This window comes from Astyanax mexicanus, chromosome 16 (assembly GCF_023375975.1).
Source record: "Astyanax mexicanus isolate ESR-SI-001 chromosome 16, AstMex3_surface, whole genome shotgun sequence".
Classification (NCBI taxonomy): Eukaryota; Metazoa; Chordata; class Actinopteri; order Characiformes; family Acestrorhamphidae; genus Astyanax; species Astyanax mexicanus.
The window spans coordinates 37,657,501-37,682,022 of NC_064423.1; the positions used below are offsets into that span (position 1 = coordinate 37,657,501).

A 24,522-nucleotide genomic window follows, 5' to 3' on the forward strand; every position below is an offset into this window, starting at 1 on the left:
CCATGATGGATGGCTGAAATGTTTGGGTTGATATCTTTAGTGTTGCTGACAATTTGCTCGTCTCGGCTTTTGCAGTATCCACGCGAGTGTGTGTGTGTGTGTGTATTTGTATTTGTGCGCGAGTGTGTGTGTGTGTGTGTGTGTGTGTGGCATGTGCAGACACACTCACACCAACTCAAACCAAACCAAACTCAAACTAAGCCTAGAAATAAAAAAAATAGATAAAACTGCAATTATATGAACTTAAAATTAATTCATACTTTGCCTAAGGAGCATTAAATAGGAAAATTATATAATAGTATAATAAAGTAAATTAGAAACTTAAGAAAGCGCAATAAATAAACTCTAAAAACCCTTTTAAAAAGTCTCTCAAACTTAAGCAAACTGCAGTTTATTCATAAAAAAAATAAATAATTTATGTTGTTGATGTTTGGTCACGGATGCAGTGAACCAATACGTGAATCAGAATCAGTGCTGTGTGTGAAAGTGTACAAATCTGGCAACGTGCTGGCCACCACTTATTTGATATGTTTTTTTTTTTTCTATTTGTAATTTTCTTATTTTATATTTTCTTTTTAACTAGTATTATTTTCCCTAATTTTTCAAAAAAATTACCATAGCGACACTGACCAATCACAACAGCCAAAACCACAAATCACACGCTACCACTTGTCGTTCGGACTCATCGAACCTTCTAGATTTTTTTTAACCTTTTTTAGATGTTTAAGGAACAATAGCCAAAAGTAACTGGACACACACACACAAATATATACACACACATACATACACACATATATAGACACTACCCCATACCATTCCAATGCCACATGGTGCATGTAAACACACCAGTCACTACACACCAGTCACTAGTCACCACAGCTGGCCTGCTCCAGGATCCAGACCACCCCCCCCCCCCCCTTCCCAAACACACACACACACACACACCAGTCCACCAACCCCCCCCCACCCCCCCCCCCCCCCCCACCTGCTCCCACCTGGCAGGATCAAACAAATGCGAGAGTGCACTTCCCACAAACTCTCACTCTCTTCCTCTCTCACTCTCTCTCTCTCTCTCTCTCTCTCTCTCACACACACACTTTCACAATCAATACTTTACTTTCAGCCACACACTCTCTCACACTCATCCACACACTTATACACACTCACACACACTTACACACACAAAACTCCCTCCAAAGAGCAGAAAGAGCAGGAAGAGAGAAAAGCGACATACTGACCTTTCTGTCTTTCTCTTTCCCCCCTCCTTCCTCCTTCTTTCCTTCCTTCCTTCCTTCCTTCTTTCCTTCCTTTCCCTTCTTTCCTTCCCTTCTTCACGTCCAGTCCACACTTTTTTTCCCCTCCTCCGGGCTCCTCTCTCGCTCGCTCTCTCGCTCTCTCTCTCGCTCACTCGCTGGCTGGCTGCTGCTGTGGCATACAGTAGTGGAGCGCTACTGGCTGAAACACTGAGAGTGTGTGTATGTGTATGTGTGTGTGTGTGTGTGTGTGAGAGAGAGTGTGAGTGAGAGAGTGTGTGTGTGTATGCCTGTACGTACGAGTGAGTGAGTGTGTGTGTGTGTGTGTGATTTCACACCCCGGCTGCAGCCCTGCCTCCTGTCCTGATGGGGCTTGTGTGAATACGCTGCTGCTGCTTATTTAGAGGAGCCGGCGCCCGCCGCTCTACTACCTGCCCGCTTAAAGCATGAGGCAACATCCAGAGAGCATAATACACCCCCCCGCCCCTCCTCCATCACCATCACCACTACCTCACCCCCCCAACCTTGTTCTCCCTCAATCTCTCTCTCTCTTTTTCTCTTTTGCACTCACTCACACACTTCTCGCTAGTAGTCTCTCCCACTCATTGCCTGCCTGGCTGCCTGGCTCGCTGGCTGGCTGGCCGGCCAGCTGTGTGACTGGTAGGCAGGCAGGCTGACCGGCTGGCTAAAAAAAATGCAGATGCAGGCACTGGTTACACACACACATGCATATACACACACTCTTACACACTACTCACTTACAATCTCCTCTCGTCAATTCACAAACTTACTGGCTGACTGGCTGGTTACATAGCCGGCTAGTTGGCTGGCTGACTAGTTGGTTGGATGGCTAGTTGCTAGGCTGGCTGGTTAGTTGTTTGGTTGACTGGCTGGCTGGCTAGTTGTCTGGTTGGCTGGCTGGCTGGTTAATTGGCTGGCTAGCTAGTTGTCTGGTTGACTGGCTGGCTGGCTAATTGGCTGGCTAGCTAGTTGTCTGGTTGACTGGCTGGCTGGCTAATTGGCTGGTTGGATGGATGGTTGGTGGGCTGGTTAGCTGGTTGGTTGACTTGTTGGCTGGTTGGTTTGCTGACTGGCTGGCTAGTTGTCTGGCTGGCTAGTTGGCTAGTTGGCTAGCTGGCTGGCTGGTTGGCTGGCTGGCTGGCTAGTTGTCTGGCTGGCTAGTTGTCTAGTTGGCTAGCTGGCTGGCTGGTTTTTTGACTGGCTGGCTAGTTGTCTGGCTGGCTAGTTGTCTAGTTGGCTAGCTGGCTGGTTGTTTGGCTGGCTAGCTGGCTGGCTAGTTGTCTGGTTGGCTCACTGGCTGGCTAAATGGTTGGTTGACTGGTTGGCTGGCTGGTTAAAGTGGTGGATGCCGGCTCATGCAAACACACACACACACACACACACACACTTCTTGCTAGCAGTCTCTCCCACTCATTGACTTACTGTCTGGTTGGCTGGATGGCTGGCTAGTTGGCTTGTTGGCTAGTTAATTAACTGGTTGGTTGGCTGGCTGGTTAAAGTAGCGGATGCCGGCTCATGCTAACACACACACACACACACTTCTTGCTAGCGGTCTCTCCCACTCATGGACTTACTGGCTGGCTGGCTGGTTGGTTGTCTGGTTGTCTGGTAGGTAGACAGGCTAGCTGGCTAGAGAAGCAAATGCCGGCTCAGGCTCACACACACACACGCACACACACAAATATTGTAAACACACACACACTGCATCCTATCACATTCAGTACCGCTGCTGTCTAAGTCTCTCAAAACCAGAGACAATTTCGACAAGAGCTCGCTGATCCCAGTCTAGTCTACTAGGATGATCCACGTGGACGAGTTACAATATGCTTGGCTTGCTTCTCTCTCTCTCTCTCTCTCTCTCTCTCTCTCTCGCTCTCTCGCTCTCTCTCTGTGTTTCTATCTCTCGCACTCACTCGCTCTCTATCTCTCTCTCTCTCACGCTATTTTATGTTTTAGCCTATTATCACACACCACCACTCACGGTTCTGGGGGTGCAGAGGGAAGCCCCCCGCCTCCTCGGCCGGGACCACTGGGGATGGGGGCGGGTGGGGGTGCTCTCAGGAAGGGTGACTGGAGCTGAGGGTGTGTATTAGTCAAATGTATTATTTATTGCCGAGCAGCATTCAAATTCTCCCTCTCTCTCTCTCTCTCTCTCTCTCTCTCTCTCTTTTTCTCTATCTGTCCATCCCATCTATAGTTGGGTGTGTGTGTGGAGTGTGTCAGCAGGGACAGGGGTGTTTGGGAGTTTTTTTTTGGGGGGGGGGGCGAGGGGTGTTTGGGGGTGAATGGGGTTGGGGGTTAAAGGGGGGGTAGGGGTAGGAGAAAAGAATATATAAGATATTAATTTAATTTATTTATTTATTCAGCCGGGCCGCCTCGCGCCTTATCAGCCGGGCTGTCGCTTAATGACATCACCGCCAGCTTCTCCAAGCTGTCTAAAATCAGCCGGCCCCTCATTTTTCATCAGAACGTCTGTCTGCATGTGTGTGTGTGTGTCTATATACGTGTGTATATGAACGTATGTGTCTATGTGTGTCTATTATTGCCCACATCTAAAATTGAGAATAATGCTATGCCATTGGTTCACACTCTCATTTAAGTCACACCCACGTCCACACGTGTGCAGTGCTACTAGAAGTAGAAGCTCACGACGCAAACATGACCAGCTCTGTATTCTTAGCATTATGGCTGCTATATTTCAATTAAAAACTCAAATTACAAAGTTTTAAAAGTGTTTTAGACTCCAGTCTCTGAATTAGTGACTTTCTAGAAGAATAAATGTTATTTTTAATGGACAATGATATTCGAAGCGATATTGGACCATTTTTTATTGGTCTATTCTCCAATAACATCCACAGTGTAAAGGCTACTGATGGTTTTACACAAAGCAAAATCATAAAAACATAAAAAATAGAGTTTTCATATGAAACTGAAATATTTAAATATGCATAAATTAGTCAAGAAGAATAAGATGAGTGTGTGAAAGACAAACTGCCCAACAGGCCTCAATGGAACCAATCCCAAAATTTCCTGACTCTGTCCAGGGCAAAATCCAAAACCCCCTTTTTTTTAGCATGTCCATAACATCCGAAACAATAAACTTTTACTTTTTACTTTTAAAACACATTTCTCAAGCAAGAATCATATTCTAAATTAAATCTTACAATAAACAGCTCCCTAAACCACTTTTAAGAAAAAAAAAAACACTTTTCTCACAAAAACTTATTTTTACTTTTACCAATTTCTCAGCCACAGCCCATGTCTTCCTCATATTTTCAGTTAAAAACACTGATCTAACAATAAGCCACTTTCTAATCCACTTTCTCAGCCATAAAACCCCTTTCAGAAACACTTTAAACAATTTTAAAAATCACTTTCTGAACCAGAACCCTTTCTAAACCACTTTCCTAACAATAAATCACAATCTAAACAACTTTTCCAGCCAGAAACCCCTTTTTGCATCATATTCTCAGCAAAAAAAAAAACACCTTTCTAGGAATAAACCACTTTCCGAGTCACATTCTCAACAATGAACTGATTTCTAAGCCAATTTCTTTTCCAAAACTCCTAATCCATCACATTTGCAGTCAGAAACCCATTCTAAACCCATTTTTTTATACAGATATGCCACTTTCTTAAACAGAAACATCAGAGACCCTTTTCTCCAAACTCATTGTGAGCTAAAAAAAAAATCATTTCTAAATCACTTTCCAAACAATAAACCACTTTCTAAACAAAAAGCACCTTTCCCAATCACATTCTCAGCCAAAACCACTTTTATAACCATGAACCATTTTGTAAACTTTCTTTACATCATTTTCTCAACTACATCTTCAACCAGAAACCCACTCGATCTTTATTCTAACTACTCCGTTTTACATTATATCAACCAGTTTCTAAACTAATTTATTTTCTTAACTTCCAAACCTTTTTACTTCACTCTTACCAAGAGCAACTGTGTAGAGTACAAAAAAGAGAAATGTTTGTATGTAAATAATAAAAAAAAAACATTGAGCAATGAGCAAAGCACAAATTTAGCAATTGCATAGTTGTTTAAACCTATTTAGAACCACTGTTGTATATGTAGCAACATATATGTCTGTCTATCTATCCATCATCAGCTCATTATCAGCCCATTTTAAGTTTTAAAAATGGTGTACCACCGAATTAGTAACTTTTTTAGAAGAAGAAACTTCATATTTAATGCTACAAGCAATTTTGGAACATTGTTATTGGTCTATTAATCATTAATGTCCACAGTGTAAAGGCAACTAATGGTTGTTAGTGGAACAAAATAATAAAAACAGAAAAAATATATTTTCATATGAAACTGAAACATTTTAAAGTACATGAATTTCTCAAAAAGGTTAAGGTGACAGTGACAGAAATTCCACCACTACCACTCCATCAAAAACAGTGTTTGGTCCCGAAGGCCAAATGTCCAGCGCCCAACACACCTCTTGATTCTCCCTCTGGGATCAATAACTTATCTGTCTATATGTCTGTCTTTCTGTCTAACTATCATCTGCTCATTACCAGCCCATTACTGAGTTAAAATTTGTGTTTTGAAGCATAAAACCACTAAAATGTGCAGAATAGGTCGAAAACTCTGATCTACAACACTATACAGCATTAAGTCCACTTAAAAATGATGAGTTCCTTTGATTTTACCAAATTGAAAACCTCTGGAATCAATCATATAATCAAGAGGAACATGGATGATCACAAACCATCAAACCAAACTGAACTGCTTGAATTTTTGCACCAGGAGTAAAGCAGCATAAAGTTATCCAAAAGCAGTGTGTAAGACTGGTGGAGGAGAACATGATGCCAAGATGCATAAAAAAAAAAAAACTGTGATTAAAAACGAGGGTTATTTTCCACCAAATATTGATTTCTGAACTCTTAAAACTTTATGAATATGAACTTGTTTTCCTTGCATTATTTGATTTGGAATTTGGTAGAAATGTTGTAGTTTGCTGTAGTTTATAGAATAAAACAACAATGTTCATTTTACTCAAACATATATCAGCAAAACTGATTTAGAAACTTAAGGGGTCTCTTACTTTTTTACAGAGCTGTGTGTAATAAATGCATAGAGGTTTAACAGATGGTTTAAGGTGATGTTTAAGAAAATCAGTACATGGTCATTTATACATTTATAACTCTTTACATGTCTCAATAACCGAGAGCCCTCCCCAAAAAACTCTTCAATCCTCTCTCTCGATCTTTATCTCCATCTCTTTCTCTCTCTATCTATCTCTCTTTCTCTCTTTTAAAATCCTCCCCGAGCCCACAGTCCACGCTCGACGGGCCGCCGGAGAACCGGAGGAAATAGCCTGGGCCATTTCGGCAGGTCCATTAAGCCTTGGAGCAGAACAGGTAAATGACTCTATTGACATTACCGTCCCAGCTCAATCATTTTAATACTGTCGTAATAATCCAAATTTTTATACATTAGTTTTAAAAGGCCTGAGTTAGAAAAAAAAAAAGAATCATTTCCTCGGTTCCTTTTTCCCAGAAGTATTTCTGTGTGAAGGGAAAAGTGAGGGTGAGGAGCGCGTTCGTGAAAGAGAGGGAGCGGAGAGACGGAGAATGACTGAAAGGTGTGGAGAAGGACTGAAAGAAGAAGGGAGGGGGTTTAAAAAAAAAGAAAGAACGAGAGGAAGAGAGAGAAAAAGAGAGAGAGAGAGAAATAAAAGGATAGAGACAGGGCTTCTCCTTATACTCCCTCAGCTCAGCAGGCTGTCAGCTCCAGCGCCCTGTAAACGCACCGTGATTTAGATTGGCTGAAATTAACACGGAGGGCAATTAATATTAATGAGCAGGCCCGTGTTGGTGCTGACTTTTAAATGGGTTAAGTACAAGTGCTGGAGCGAGAGAGCGAACGCAGGAAAGAGAGAAAGAGAGAGAGAGAGAGAGAGAGAGAGAGAGAGAGGGAGGAGACCTATTAACGCTCATCTTCAATTAGCTGCCTCAGAGGAGAAGAAAGTGGCTGATCTCACTGGGAACACACTGGACCATACAGTGTTCTCCTCCTGACCACAATCCCTTAGACCCAAAAAAGTTCAAATAAACGACAATGAAAGTGAAACACCTGTCATTTTAGTGTGGGAGGTTTCATGGCTAAATTGGAGCAGCCTGGTGTCCAATCTTCATTAATTGCACATTATTGCACCAGTAAGAGCAGTAAGAGTGTAAGAGTTCAATTAGCAGGGTAAGAGCACAGTTCTGCTCTAAATATTGCAATGCACACTATAACATTATGGGAGACGTACCAGAGTTCAAAAGAGGACAAATTGTTGGTGCACGTCTTGCTGGAGCATCTGTGACCAAGACAGCAAGTCTTTGTGATGCATCAAGAGCCACGGTATCCAGGGTAATGTCAGCATACCACCAAGAAGGACCAACCACATCCAACAGGATTAACTGTGGACGCTGTAAGAGGAAGCTGTCTGAAAGGGATGTTCGGGTGCTAACCCGGATTGTATCAAAAAAACATAAAACCACGGCTGATCAAATCACGTCAGAATTCAATGTGCACCTCAACTCTCCTGTTTCCACCAGAACTGTCCCTCACCACAATCAGTTATTGCGCTCTAAAACCAGGTGTTTCAGTTTCATTGTTCAACCCCTGTATATGTGGAATAATTAAAGTATACTTTGTCTCCTTATACTTCTACTTCTACATTTATACTTACTTACCTAATTTAGCAGTGTTTAAATATACTTTGAAAAAGCATATTTTAATTTGCTGTGCTATTTTTGTATTGTAATGTACGTGATTAAAAATATACTTATTATTTATTTATTATTTATTGTTATTAACTATATTTTAGCAAATGTGTCCACATAAGCTTATATTTCTGCATTAAAACAAAACTGTACTTCAGGCATAATTATTTTATGTTGCTCATACTAATTCAGCTGTGCTGCTCAAACTTTTATGTGTTAAACTACAAAAACTTAAAACGTTTAGTTAGTTTAGTGTACATAAAAAAAACTTTTTTTTTACCAGTTTATGTATGCCCCCACCCTCAAAATGAATGTTGTGTTAAATCAATACTTTACAATAATCAGATTTTTTATTTGTTTTTAATGTTCTGTTGGACAGCTCACACAAATATACTTAAATTGTACTAAATTGTGGTGAAAATAACATAAGACTATTATATTCAGCATGAATTTAGCACACATGTATTTCATTTTAATTACAGACAAGCAGTAATTAGGTACAAATCAGTGGTTCCAAAATAACACAACTTATTATAAGTTATGTACAGACCTATTTTAGCATAATTTAAGTATACCTATTTTTCACAAGGGTATTTATTTATCACATCCAGCCAAAAAAAAAAAGCCAGTCAAGCTGCAACGATTCCACATTATAAGAGCTCCACACTCCCCCGACTACATCCCTTCTTCCTGCTGTTTTTGAACTTTCAATTCTCCTGAATAGCATTATTATTATATATTATTAATATTTCTGAATTATTACTCATTTTCTGCTTAAAAAATGGAGTGCTTTAATTCACATTTGAAGTACTCATCAAGGCCAGGCAGCGGAATGAACGTGGACGGATACATTATATTTGCAAAAAATGCAAAGGGCACATTAAAAATATATCGCAATAATAAAATATTAAGTATTAATTTCAAAAAGATAATTTGCCTGGGCAAAAATTGCCTTTTCATTAGTCCCATCACCTCACATTTTTTCTTTCTTTCTTTCCTCTTTCTTTTTTTTTTCTTCTTTTGGTCTAGACATATTCTTGCTCGGATTTAGCAGCACAGAAACGCTATTATCTATACAATATGCATGCAGTATGCAGAGTGTGTGTGTGTGTGTGTAAGTCAGTGTGTGTGTGATTTATATCAAAGATATATCATAAAGCTACTGATAACATTAAGCTGCTATCATTTGCCAACAGATTAAAGCAGTTTTTTTATCACAATCTAAATGAAGACAGACGACTTTCATGCATATTCTGACACATATTAAGAAATAATAATAATAAAGCATGGGTTCTTTGTAAGGTCATGTTTAGAGGATTGCCATAAGAAGCTCGGAGATGGCTTAAAAGTAAAAAGAGCTGTGTGCTGGCAAGAACTTGTCGATACGATACCAAGTATCACAATACAGGGCTCACTATTAAATACAGGGGTTTGACTATGGAAATTTTCATGGCTATATTGGAGCAGCCTGGTGGCCAATCTTCATTAATTGCACATTGCAGTAAGAGCAGAGTGTGAAGGTTCAATTAGCAGAGTAAGAGCAAAGTTTTTCTCAAAACATTGCACACAATACAATCCGGGTTAGCACCCGAACATCCCTTTCAGATAGCTTCCTCTTACAGCGTCCACAGTTAATCCTGTTGGATGTGGTTGGTCCTTCTTGGTGCTATGCTGACATTACCCTGGATACCGTGGCTCTTGATGCATCACAAAGACTTGCTGTCTTGGTCACAGATGCTCCAGCAAGACGTGCACCAACAATTTGTCCTCTTTTGAACTCTGGTATGTGCCCCATAATGTTGTGTGCATTGCAATATTTAGAGCAGAACTGTGCTCTTACCCTGCTAATTGAACCTTCATACTCTGCTCTTACTGGTGCAATAATGTGTAATTAATGAAGATTGAACGCCAGGCTGCTCCAATTTAGCCTAAAAAAATACAATTTTAGGTTTGATTTGGAAGAGTTACAACAAGCTAATGGCACCCATTCGGTGGAATTACCCATTTATATATATATATATATATATATATATATATATATATATATATATATATATATATATATATATATATATATATATATATATATATATGAGACAGTGTATACTAATAATAAAAAATCTATACTGTGTTTTTGATACTCGATACAGTATTGCGAAGTTGAATATTGTGATACCTCGATATAATGATGTTTCCCCTAATTCAGAGATGGTCCATCTGCTGGTGATGCAGATGAAGTGGTGAGGTCAGTCTGGAGTCTGGGGGTGATCACATTGTGAGTGTGATGACCCCAAACAATGCTGTGAAAGGTGAAGGAGCATCTGCTGGGGGTTAACGGGGTGTAAAGGGTGGCTGTGCTGGTACATAAACTTCTATATTAGTGTCAGTGTGCGTCTGTATGCTAGTGACTTCAGAAAATGACCAATTACGAATTTAAAATATCTTTATTATAGGAGAATTTTTTTTTTTCTTTTGCATTTTTACCATTTTAGGATTTAGATTTTTAACAAAATGCAAATCTGGAAGTTGTTCTTTTATTTTATTATTGTGTCACATGTTTTATGATAAATGGACCAATAGAAATGCTCGAAAATCAATGTATTGTATATAATAATATATATATATATTTTAATTGACAACCATTCCAGACTTTTTTTTAAATAAATAAGAAATGTAGACACAAGCAATCACGCTTGAAAACTTGTTTCTCCACAATTTTGCTGTTGCATGAGAAAAAATAATACTTTCATTTTTACATTGTACATTTAAACCTATAAAATGTAATATAAACCAATAAAACACTTAAATATTCTCCAAAAAGTAAAAAAGGTGGGCGATATGGCCCTAAAATAATATCACGATATTGAATGATATTTTCGCTATAACAATACTCTTGGCGATATGACAAAACACTGAATAAAAAAAAAAAATAAAAAAAATAAAAAAAAAATATATATATATATATATATATATATATATATATATATATATATATATATATATATATTTCAAGAATACACTACTGCACCAAAATTGAAATTAAATTTTATTATACGATACGATATGGCACACTCCTAATTGCTGGAAATGTTTTACATTAAAATTGATAAAAAATTGTATTGCAATGGTATAATTTTGCTGTATATAAAGCAAGAGAGAGGAGTGTGAGTGAAGGGCAGACTGTGATTTAAAGAAACAGAAAGACAGACAGACAGACAGACAGAGGGTCTTGCACAGAGATGCTGATGCATGCGCGGGCGGCTGCACCAAGGCCAGCAGCAGCAGCGAGAGGCCAATTGCTTTCTGAAGGGCTTCCTATTGTCTGCACTGATGAACTTGAGCTATGGCCTCCAACCCAGGGGTCCTTCTGTCTAATTCTGCCCCCCTCTGCTGCCCCTTCTGCCCCCCTCTCTCACCCCCCGCCCCGCCAAACGCCTGCAGCACATGCTCCAGCTGACGCCCGGCCTCGGCGAGCGGTGACCAGCTCATCGCCTCCCGCACCGCTGAATAAAACACACTGTAATGAGGCCACAAAATGGCTCCTCCGCCAAACAAACATGGCCGCTAGTGGACGGGTAGATAAGAAAGAGAGAGAAAGAAAGAAAAATAGACCTTTCCTCTTCTCTCTCAATATTTTTTTTCATTCTTTCTACAGTAGCAAAGAAAAAAATATGTGAATCCTTTGGGATTACTTGGATTTCTGCATAAATCTGCATTAAATGTGTTCTAATCTTCATCACAAATCACAACAATAGACACAACGGTCAGGAGGAATTTGGGATCATTCCACAAACGTACAGCAATGTTTGAACTCCATTATTGTAGATTTGTCAACAAAAATGTGAGCATGTGCCAGAGATGTCTGTATTCAGTCTTCAGCTGACACTCTAGGATTCTTCCTCACCTCATTGATCATTCTGTGTTGATCGCTGTGCTCTTACAGTCACCTTTACAGGACTTTACCACGCCTAGAGAGAGTAGCAACAGTGCTGAACTTTCTCCATTTGTAGACTTGTAGTCTGTCTTACCATGGACACATGAACATCAAGACTTTAAAATATACTTTTTAACCCTTTCCAGCTTCATGCAAGTCAATCATTCTTGAACATAGGTCTTCTGAGAGCTCTTTTTCATAAGAAAAGCCAACTGATGAACAAAACTGGTGTGTGTTTTTATAGGGCAGGGCAGCTTTAACCAACAAATCTTGTCTCAGTCTCTGATTGGACTCCAGGTTGGCTTGGTTGACTCCTGGATCCAATTAGCTATTAGAAAAGTCATTATCCTAAGGGTTCACATACTTTTCCCCTCCTCACTGTGAATGATAACATGTTGTGTTCAATAAAACCATGGAAACATATAGTTTTTTTTGTGTGGTATTTGTTTAAACAGGCTGTGTTTGTCTATTGTTGTGACTTAGATGAAGATTAGAACACATTTAATGACAAATTTATGCAGAAATCCAAGTACTACCAAAGGGTTCACATACTTTTTCTTTTCTCTGCTCACTATATTCAGGTGTTATAGGATAAGGTTCAATTCTGTATGATGCCAGATCACCATTTATCTTCATTTCAGACATTTATACAGCCTTACCTTTACTGAACACATGATCCAGTGCACTATTATTACTATTATTTCAACAGGACAATGCTCATCCACATACTGCTGCCATCTAAAGAGCTTCTTTTTGTCCCACTTTTTGTCCCACTCCCCTCAGGCCGGAGGCTGCGGAGCATTAAGTGCAAAACAACAAGACTCAGAAACAGCTTCATTCCGGAAGCTGTAAGACTCTTAAACTCCACTTAACAACACACTGCACTGACACCAAGGACAAATTACTGTTTCCTGTTTACCAACATGGTCACTTTACTTGCACTGAGACACTTTATCTCCACTGCTCTAATTCACATTATCATGCTGCTATAGCACACTTGCACTCTGGACTTCATGTTGCTGAACCTTTCTACTCTCTATTTATTTTTTTTATTCTTGGGATATTTATCTATCTATTTTGTATATTCTATTTATTTTATTGTATTCTTTTTTATCTATATATCTATTAATAACAGCTCTTTGGGTGTAAAACTGGATCGTGAGATCACAATTTCGTTCCACCTCATGTACCACATGTGATGCGAATGACAATAAAATCTCCTTGAATCCTTGAATCCTTTAAAGAGACACTGCAGATACTATTGGACACACTGGCTTTCAACACTCCTAATCACCACTACTGCAAATTAGGAACCTCTACAATTTCCTTACATGCAAAGATGTTTGGCTGACAGGTTGCCTTGTCTTCTGCATGTGTAGAATAAATATAACCAAGAGTTTCCCAAGTCTAACTTTTATATTCCTTCTAAATGGGTATTGTGATATAGGTACCACTTTAAAATAAGACTACCTTTATAAAGGGTTTATAAATGGTTTCTAATTAGTTTATTGATGGTTACTAATTAGCTTGTAAATGCCTTAAAAATCATTGATAATCAGTTATAACCCATACGTAGAAAGGGCAACAATATAGACTACCTTCATAAAGGGTTTATAAATGGTTTATAATTAGTTTATTGATGGTTACTAATTAGCTTGTAAATGCCTTAAAAATCATTAATAATCAGTTATAACCCATACGTAGAAAGGGCAACAATATAGACTACCTTTATAAAGGGTTTATAAATGGTTTATAATTAGTTTATAATGGTTACTAATTAGCTTGTAAATGCCTTAAAATCATTAATAATCAGTTATAACCCATACGTAGAAAGGGCAACAATATAGACTACCTTTATAAAGGGATTATAAATGGTTTATAATTAGTTTATTGATGGTTACTAATTAGCTTGTAAATGCCTTAAAAATCATTAATAATCAGTTATAACCCATACGTAGAAAGGGCAACAATATAGACTACCTTTATAAAGGGATTATAAATGGTTTATAATTAGTTTATTGATGGTTACTAATTAGCTTGTAAATGCCTTAAAAATCATTAATAATCAGTTATAACCCACACATAGAAAGGGCAACAATATAGATGGCTGTGGGTTCACTATTTGGCAAACAACAGGTCATTGTTGCCCTTTCTATGTATGTGTTATAACCAGTGATGTAATCAGTGAGTATCACAAAAGTAACGCAATAGTAACTAACTAATAGTAACTACTTACTTTTATAGTGGAGCAACTCAGTTAGTAACTCTTTTTTTTACTTTTTTGGAGAAGTAACTAGTAACTATAACTAATTACTTTTTCAAAGTAACGTGCCCAACACTGGTTATAACTAATTACTAATGATTTTTAAGGCACTTACAACCTAATTAGTAACCATTAATAACTAATTTATGAACCATTTATAAACCCTTTATAAAGGTAGTCTTATTTTAAAATGGTGCTGTGATATACAGTGTACAGGTGCATCTCAAAACAATAACTCAAGTTACTATATTTCAGTAGTTTAATCTGAATGTGAAACACATATAAATGTATGTATGTTAGATGCATGACACACATAGTGATCTATTATATAATACCCATTGGTACTTTTGGCAGTACTGTGGCCAAGTGTGCCTAGTCCTGCTGGAAAATGAAATCTGCATCTCCATATAAAAGTTGTCAGTAGCAGAGGAAAGCATGAAGTGGTGTAAGATTTTGTGGGAAGAGAAAACTGCACTGACTTTAGACTTGATAATGAAACACAGTGGATCAACACCAGCAGATGACAGACATGTCTCTCCAAACCATCACTGATTGGTGGAAACTTCACACTAGACCTCGAGCAGTTTGGATTGTGTGTCTCTCCACTCTTCCTCCAGACTCTGCTCCCTTGATTTCCTTTAAATAAAATGTAAAATTTACTGATGATCAGTGATAGTTTGTTTGGAGAGGCATGTGCAACATCTGCTGGTGTTGATCCACTGTGTTTCATTATCAAGTCTAAAGACAGAATATAGAGTATGGAGTCAAGATATGGAGATGTGGAGGACTTTAAAGCTGTGTGGTTATGTTAATCATTGATTGACACAGCAAAATTATTCTTTTGGGATCAAACTAAATATTTGTGAATACTTAAGTTAAGTTAAAAGAGTGGATTTTAGCTGTTTTAGATTATTTTATTTGTATTAATCAGTGCCATCACTTGATGGCAGGTTAAGGATACAATGCTAGCTAAATAGAGTATGTTTTGTAGTTGCAGTTTAAACTGAGTTGGCAAGCCTAGAGCTTAGCTGAGATGCTAGATTACCCCTGATATTTAAGTGCATTTTCTATTGTCTTAGCTTAATTGTTAATTTTACTTTACTTTTACTGTGTCTTTTTTCCTTTTTATCCATTTTATTCTTATGTTTTATTCTCTTTGTGGATGTACAGCACTTTGAGTTGCATTATAATGTATGAAAGGTGCTTTATAAATAATGTTATTATTATTATTATTATAAGTAGTAGTTAGGGGTGTGACAAGATCTCGTGGCACGAGATCTCGCAAGATTAAAACGTGACAATATTTCTCGTCAAGCTTAAACCTGTCTCGTGGGACAAAAAACCCCAAAAAACAGTAGATGAGCTCGGCGGTCCAGTTAAAAAGATCCGCGCGACAGTGGGTAAGCTCCGCGAGGAGAAAAAACCACAAACCATAGGCTTAATATGACTGGTTGTGGTTTGCACTTATTGTTTGCACTATATAAGACCTAGAAAAGTTTTAAAACTCTAGTTTTTCTATTTTTCAATTTTATTTTTAAATCTCGTCTCGTTCTCGTGAACCCAGTATCGTGTCTCGTCTCGTCTCTTGATATTAGTGTCTCGTCACACCCCTATTAGTAGTAGTAGTTGTAGTATAGATAGCTGGATACTGCGCTGGTGAGCAAGGCTAATACTGGTATGTAATTATTCAGCATCATTTGTTAAAATAGAGTTCAGAATAACTTTTTTTTTCTAAAAGTGTTTTTTTTTTTTTGCTATTTTCAGAAAAAATAATTATTTAGATATTATAAAATATTCTGTGCATCCGAAATTGTTATTAACATAATTTTAATGTGAATGAAATTTTACTGTTAACCCTTGTGTGGTGTTCGGGTCTGTGGGACCCGTTTTAATTTTTCATCAAAAGACACTAAAAAAATATTTTTTCTAAGTCAAACTCATTGGCATTAGTTCATTTTTTGTGAAAAACATATATCAAAACACATTTTCGATAAACACACACTGTACACCCCCCCCCACACACACACACACATTTATATTACATACAGTATGTTTGGCCATGGCCTAATAAACATTGCTTCACTTGTAAATTTAAAACTAAACAAATTTTCTACTCATATCTTGAGTTTAATTCATTTTCTAAAACTATTTTATTAAAAAAACTAATAAAAAAAAGAGTAGCACTTTTTAAAAGAAATGTAACATAAGAAAGGTAAAGGGCAAATATTAACCATGTAAGCTGTTTATATTGCTTGCAATTTAGGTGAAGGAAGCATGTGTAAAGCATTTTAATGTACAATTGCTTAATTTTGCTGAATTAAATACAAGTAACAAAGTAAACAAGTAACAAAAATATGAACACCACACAAGGGTTAAATGAAATAAATGTTTAAAAAAAAGACGTAAAAAGACTCCTTTTCTTCCTTTCCTTCTTTCTCTCTCTCTCTATATATATATATACGTATATATATATTTATTTTTTTCTCACTCTGCTCTGCTCTCCCACTCTCTCTCTCTCACTCCTTCCATCTTTCTCTCTCTCCGGTCATTTCCCTCTCCTCTCGCGTGCCCCATTCCGCATGCGGATGCCGGCTTATTATTTAAGAGACAAAGGGAGGGAATCTCGGGAAGAGACAGGTGGCTGCATCTGAGTGATGAGAAAATTACGGGACTGAAATCCAGCCTGGCAAAAAAAAAAAAAAAAAAAACACATCCTCCTCCTTCTTCCTCTTCCTCATCTTCTTCTTTTTCCTCTTCTTCACTGAAGATGATAAAAAAAAGCAGAGGGAATAAAAATGGCTGCACCCCTTTCCGCTCTTTGGTGAAGCTCAGCAGAATGAGTGAACCCCCTCCTTCCCCAGAGACGGATTTCAGATCCCCGGAGAGACGCAGCGTCCACTCTGCCATCTTCATTTTTCCTCACTTTTCTACCTTCACCCCCCGACTACCTCCCCCAACACCTCCTCATTTTTCTGAATTTGCTGCGAGTCCTGTAACGCATGGACCACTCCAAACCCATCTCACCGACCGGAGTTCTGTTCTACCAACAGCAAACACACAATTACAGCACAGAAACACTGTAGTGCTGGAGAGGAGTGTGTCGAAGAGTGAGGCGGAGGTTGTGGTGAGGAAGAGGAAGAGGAAGAGGAAGGTGAAGAATGGAGAGACACACAGTCCAAGCTGCTTGAGGCCTAGTGTGAAGTTTCCACCAATCAGTGATGGTTTGAAGAGACATGTCATCTGCTTTTTATCTAACTTTTATATAGATGTGGATTTCATTTTCCAGCAGGATTTGATCCACTCTTTTAACTTAATTTAAGCATTCTCAATTTTTTTGTTCTGGCCCAAAAGAATAATTTTGTTGTGTCAATCAATGAGTAACTTAACCACTCAGCTTTAAATTCCTCCACATCTCCATATATTGATTCCATACTCTATAGTCTGACTTTGGACTTGATAATAAAACACAGTGGATCAACACCAGCAGATGACAGACATGTCTCTCCAAACCATCACTGATCATCAGTAAATTTTACATTTCATTTGTTAATCAAGGGAGGAGAATCTGGAGGAAGAGTGGAGAGAGACACAGTCCAAACTGCTCGAGGTCTAGTGTGAAGTTTCCACCAATCAGTGATGGTTTGGGACATGAGCCATGTCATCTGCTTTTTATCTAACTTCTATGGAGAAGTGGATTTCGTTTTCCAGCAGGACTTGGCACACTGCCCACACTGCCAAAAATACCAATTGGTCTTATATAATATTCTAATTTTCTGAGAAACTGACTTTTTGGGTTTCCATTGGCTGTAAGCCATAATCATCAACAATAAAATAAATAAAGGCTTAAAATAGATCACTCTGTGTTTAATACATCTATATAATATATGAGTTTCACATTTTCAACTGAATTACTGCAGTAAAGTAGCTTTTCATTGGTATTCTAATATACTGAGATGCATCTGTATATTAGATTGTAGATTCTCACTGAAGCATCAACACTATGAATGAACACATGTGGAGTTTTATGTACTTAATAAAAAATGAGCTGAACCTCCACAGTCACCGGACCTGAACCCAATCCAGATGGTTTGGGGTGAGCTGGAGCACAGAGTGAAGAAGGCAAAGGGGCAACAAGTGCTAATAAACACCTCTGGGAACTCCTTCCTTCCTACAAGACTGTTGGAAAACTTTTCATTTCAGGTGGCCACCTCTTGAGAGAAGCTCATTGAGAGAATGATGCCAAGAGTGTGCAAAGCAGTAATCAGAGCAAAGGGTGGCTATTTTTTGAAGAAACTAGAATATACAAATGTTTTTTTTTTGTTATTTCACCTTTTTTTTTGTTAAGTACATAAAACTCCACATGTGTTCATTTATATAATATAGTTTTGATGCCTTCAGTGAGAATCTACAATGTAAATAGTCATGAAAATAAAGAAAACGCATTAACTAAAGCTTTATGACTCTCAGCCGTTTAGAACATCATCTCCTGCAGTCCACTGTGCTACAGTCCCAGCACTTCAGCCTCTACGCTACGGGTCACCAGTTCAAGAGTACACTGCGCTACATGCATCCTTAAACGAGCATTAAACCCAACCTGAAGCCACGTTCACACTCACACTCACACTCATTCACAACTCCACAAACTGCGCAGTTTTTTCACAGCATCGTTTAACGACACTCCTCGTTTAACGCCCGACTCCTCAAACCGAGACGTGAGACAAAATTCCAGCGAGTTGACGGAGTTTATCACAATGACAGGCAATTAGAGGCGGCCTGACCTTGGGCCTCCATGCTAAATTAGAGCCATCGCCACGGCCATACATGTTTCAGAAAAAAAAAATCACGCCAGCCACGGAAAGCTAAGGGGCTCTCTGTACACAGCGCTGAATTATACATCCAACATCCTATTACTCCAAACAGCCCCAGGAGCTCTCTCTCTCTCTCTCTTTTACTCTCTCTCTCTCTCTCTCTCTCTCACAGCATTGAGAAAAAATGACAGTAAACTCTCGCAATCACGGCGCCAATCAATTATGCATGCACTATATTTTCTTAGGGGCTGTGAAATCTAAAAATGTTAAATGTGTTTTAAAGCGCAGATGTGTAAAACTTTTTTCTTTTCCGGAAGGTTGTTTTTACCTTCAGCGCGGGCGTTTCTCAAAGTTATTGATTTGTGTAATTAAAATGCAAAACAGAAACGGGGCTTAAAAAAAAAAAATGCTAAATTCATAATATACGGGATTGCTGGGCTGATATGATCACAATAATCAGCATCTTGTTTTGGCTGACATTAATACTGATAATTGATGATGATTTGACTTCTTTCTTCTTTTCTTTTTTTTCCTCAAATGAATAAAGCACAAGCTCACAAGCTCTACATGTTTTATTAAATGCAATCGGCCACTTCATGCACAGCAAGTTCTACCCCATGCTGCTGATACAGATGTGCAAATGCACACACACACACACAGCTGGCTTAGTGCCTGTAGAAACGAAAAAAGAAAAAAAAAAAAGAGCACACTTTGGAAAAGCAGATAAACATGAACCTATTGGCCCCAGTTTAAATCTAATGGTTGCCATGGGCTAGAACACTGAATAAATAATGTATTATCAAGTAAAATCCTCCCTGATTGTAGTCTATATAACTAATATTTCAGATTTATTTAAGATTGATTATCAACATATATTAAAGTTAAGTTAAAACTTATTTCGGTACCACTATAAAATAAGACTACCTTTATAAAGCATTTATAAATGACTTACAATTAGTTTATTAATGGTTACTAATTAGCTTGTAAATGCCTTAAAAATCATTAATAATCAGTTATAACACATACGTAGAAAGGCCGTAATATAGATGGCTGTGAGTTCACTATTTGGCAAACAACAGGTCCTTGTTGCCCTTTCTACGTATGTGTTATAACTGATTATTAATGATTTTATTTTTAAGGCATTTACAACTTCTTAACAATCTTAAAATCACTTTCAGATAAAAAAAGAAGTTAGATATAAGTCAAATATTCTTATAAATTTCTGACGAGAATGTAAAAATGAGAAATATCAGATTTTAAACCAGATTTAAGATGGGTTAACTTGTTAGGTTTTTGTTAGGATTTCAAGGTAATATATTAATTGAAGAATTAATCAAAATGAATCAAAACCAACAATCAGAACCTAATACCAGCACAATCCTGACCTATCAAAAGCATCTTTTTAAAGAATCTTCAGTTGATTTTACTTCTTTTTCCCATTATTCTGTTAGTATTGTCCCTCACTGTGATACACAATTTATTATTTATTATCTATAGTCATTAAAACATACACTTTTCCCACTGATGACACTGATTTCTATACTTTACTGTATTCATTTTTACATTTTCACACAATTATCTGAACTTACTACTCCTTACATTTTATAAAAAAAAAAGCCTCATTACTCGTATTTAATTTCAGCTCGTTTTCATTCCGGCTTCTCGCCGTTCAATAAAACCCCTATCCAGATAAATCTCTCCATCCAGAGCCCAAGCTTTTGTTCTTAATGGCTTTATATTTTCTTCTTACATTACTTTTACTTTTATATATATACTTTAAGTAGTTTTGAATCCAGTACTTTTTAAATACTTTCACTTAAAGAGTAAAAAAAGATTGAGTTGATGCTTTAACCCTATTATCTACACTTCTACCTACAGAGTAATGAATATACAGCTCTGTAAAAAAAAAAAAAAAAGAGACTTAAAAATTATAAGTTTCTTTGATTTTACCAAATCTAAAATCTGAAAACCTCTGGAATAAAATCAGGAGGAAGATCAGAGGATGATCACAAGCCATCAAACCACCAAGCTGAACTACTTGAATTGAAATTTGCACCAAGAGTAAAGCAGCATAAAGTTATCCAAAAGCAGTGTGTAAGACTGGTGGAGGAGAACATGATGCCAAGATGCATGAAAAAAAAACTGTGATTAAAAACCACCAGGGTTATTCCACCAAATATTGATTTATCTGCATTACATATATTTTTTTTCAGCCATTTATTTTTATTTTTTTTAAAAGACGATATTTTTATTTGTAGTTTTTGGAGAAATGTTGTCTGTAGTTTTTATAGAATCAAACAACAATGTTAATTTTACTCAAACATAAACCTATAAATAGCAAAATCAGATCAGATCAATTTTTTTCTGAGCTGTTGATACTTTTCACACCTTTGGGAATGCACACGACAAAAACTGTGAAAAAAGGAGAGGAGCCAATCAGAAGCTGCCATATTAGTCCCCTCTATGGAGCTCTCAGGAGTGAAACAGCATGTGGAGGTCATTTCCTGCAGCCAGTGCAGAGGCAGGCCGGGACATGTGTGTCCATCTGTCCGTCCAGCCGGAGAGGAGCCTGTGTGATATACTGTGAGTGTGTGAGAGTGTGAGTGTGTGTGTGTGAGAGTGTGTGTGTGAAGAGGGAGGGGGCCGGACTGGCCGCAGGGGTATTGACCCGAGCTGCCGGTCAGTCCCAGAGGTGTGTGTCCGGCGGGCCTGAAGTCCTCCCCTCTGATAATGACCTCTGTGAGCTGCTGATGGAGACGGACAGGTATCGGCAGGCCGACTGGCCGCTCGGCTACAAGTGGCAAGTCTGTTAATAACAGGTGACCCATTGGCCTATTCACGCTGACCAGACCTTTCACTGAGTGTGTGTGTGTGTGTGTGTGTGTGTGAGCTTAAGTGTAAATGTGCATGAACTTGTAGGGATGAGCAAGAAAAAAATAGGTGTAACGTGGACAGAGAGACGAAATGTCCTGAACAGTCCAGACACACTGTATCTTGCTTGTTTTTTTTGGGTTTTTTTTTCAGGAAATCGCATTTGTCTCAAGAAATAATGGTTAAAACAAGCAAAACACACTCATAATGAGATAATAATAAATCACATTGGAAATTAAATTATTTAAAAGAAGAAAAAACATGTTGGAGATACAGGGGTTGGACAATGAAACTAAAACACCTGTCATCATTTTAGTGTGGGATTTTAGGTTTCATGGCTAAATTGGAGCAGCCTGGTGGCCAATCTTCATTAATTGCACATTATTGCACCACTAAGAGCAATACGAGTGTGAAGGTTCAATTAGCAGGGTAAGAGCACAGTTTTGTTTACTCAAAATATTGCAATGCACACTATAACATTATGGGGGACATACCAGAGTTCAAAAGAGGACAAATTGTTGGTGCACGTCTTGCTGGAGCATCTGTGACCAAGACAGCAAGTCTTTGTGATGCATCAAGAGCCACGGTATCCAGGGTAATGTCAGCATACCACCAAGAAGGACCAACCACATCCAACAGGATTAACTGTGGACGCTGTAAGAGGAAGCTGTCTGAAAGGGATGTTCGGGTGCTAACCCGGATTGTATAAAAAAAAAAAAACATAAAACCACGTCTGAACCCAAATCACGGCAGAATTCAATGTGCACCTCAACTCTCCTGTTTCCACCAGAACTGTCCGTCACCACAATAAATTATTGCGCTCTAAAACCAGGTGTTTCAGTTTCATTGTTCAACCCCTGTAAGATAAATATTCTTATAAATTTCTGACGAGAATACAAAAATGAGAAATATCAGATTTTGAATCAGATTTAAGATGGGTTAACTTGTTAGGTTTAAGATTTCTGCAGTGAGGTAACACAGTAATATATTAATTTAAGAATTAATCAAACTTAATCAAAAACAACAATCAGATCCTAATACCAGTATAATTCTGCCTTATCCGCCTTACACTAAACGCATTCACACACAGTTAAGCGCTGCCACTATGATCAGGAGATCGCTGGTTCGAATCCTGTTCATGCAGCTTGCCGTCAGCTTCCGGAGCCCAGAGAGAGCACAATTGGCCTTGCTCTCTCTCTGGGTGGGTACAGTAGATGATGCTCTTTCTCTTCATCACTTCTAGGGTGATGTGGACCAGCACAAGGCTGTATCTGTGAGCTGATGTATCAGAACCCAGTCGCTGCGTTTTCCTCCGAGCGTTAGCACTGTGATGCTACTCGGCAATGCTGCAAAGAGTGCTCTAATGAGTGGGTTGGGTAATTGGCTGAGCAAAATTGGGGGAAAAAATGGGAAAAAAAGAAATAAAAAACACACAAACACAGATGGACACAGATACACTCAGAACACCACTACACACACACACACACACACACACATACTCGCACAGAGCCTTTGTGTCTCCTGCTTTAGTAACTTAACAGACACTTCCTATAATTTTAACCAATGGCCCTCCTCTAAGATTACATGCAACTTAATCCACCCCTCACACACTAATTTGTTTTTCTTGGGCTTCTTACCCCCCTTCTGCCCCCTCCACCTCCCCTCCGACCCCCCACCCCCCCCCTTGCCCTCTTGCCTGGGTGTAACTGAGCCCTTGAATATATACAAATTTAATAGAGCAAATAGAATCATTATCAAATTCAAATCAATACAAATCTAGCCCCAGCGCCCTTAAAAGGCAGCAATATTGAAATACAACACTGTCTACAACCCCCCCACCACCACCACCACCACCGCAACCCCCCCCACCACCTCATCCACCAACACCACCCGCCCCCCCCCCCGCTCCATCTCACTCTCCCACATCTGACGCCCCCCCATCAGCCACGGCCAAGCAGACGGGAGCATTATAGCTAATCAAGCTCACACAAAACAGCTTTTATTAATGCAGGGGAGTGCCGCTTTGATCATGAGCAAAACTTTCAAAGGGAAAGCAGTAGGTGCGGAGGATCACAAATAGGATGCACCCCATTACCTACGGGTACCGCGCCGCGTCGCAGAGAAGACGCCGCCGCGGCATCAGACGCCGGCTCGCCCTAGAAAGCTGCGTCACAATGGGAGGAGGAACGAAAAAAATAAAATAAATAAAATAAAAACGAAGAAGAAAAAGAGATTTTTCCCTACCTGTGCTTTTCTGTTATTTGACATCTGTCTGTTCATAACCATTACTGTTGTTTGATTGGTTGATTCATACAAAAATGTTGGTTAACACTTTACTTGGATGGTCCATTTTATGGCCTTGTTGAAACTCAACTGACATGCAACTAACACTGAATTGAATGTCCATTAAATTTAACTTAACCCTATGTTGAATGTAAATGATTCAAAATAGAACCTAACCCTAACCTTAACCCTTAATTAACCATAAAATCTAACCCTACACCTAACCCTAACCTTAACCTTAACCTAAACTTAAAATCTAACCCTAAACCCAATCCTAAAATATTAAGATAAGCGTTTGGATTAGAGTTGAGTGTAGGGTTATATTCAATAGAGAATCATTTACTTTCACCTTTT

The 24,522-nt window shown here is 38.5% G+C and overlaps 1 protein-coding gene across 3 annotated transcripts in view; it reads right to left on the reverse strand.

Moving 5' to 3' along the window:
* zfhx3b (zinc finger homeobox 3b) overlaps window positions 1-24,522 on the reverse strand; it is a 547,203-nt gene that overhangs the window by 468,920 nt on the left and 53,761 nt on the right. Inside the window, exon 1 of one of the 3 annotated variants that reach the window (XM_049465835.1) lies at window positions 1,239-1,487. The exons of the other annotated variants lie outside the window; for them this stretch is intronic. The gene's annotated coding sequence lies outside the window, so the exon portion shown is untranslated. Of the gene's footprint in view, window positions 1-1,238; window positions 1,488-24,522 lie in introns of those variants that run through there. 3 annotated transcript variants of the gene reach the window in all.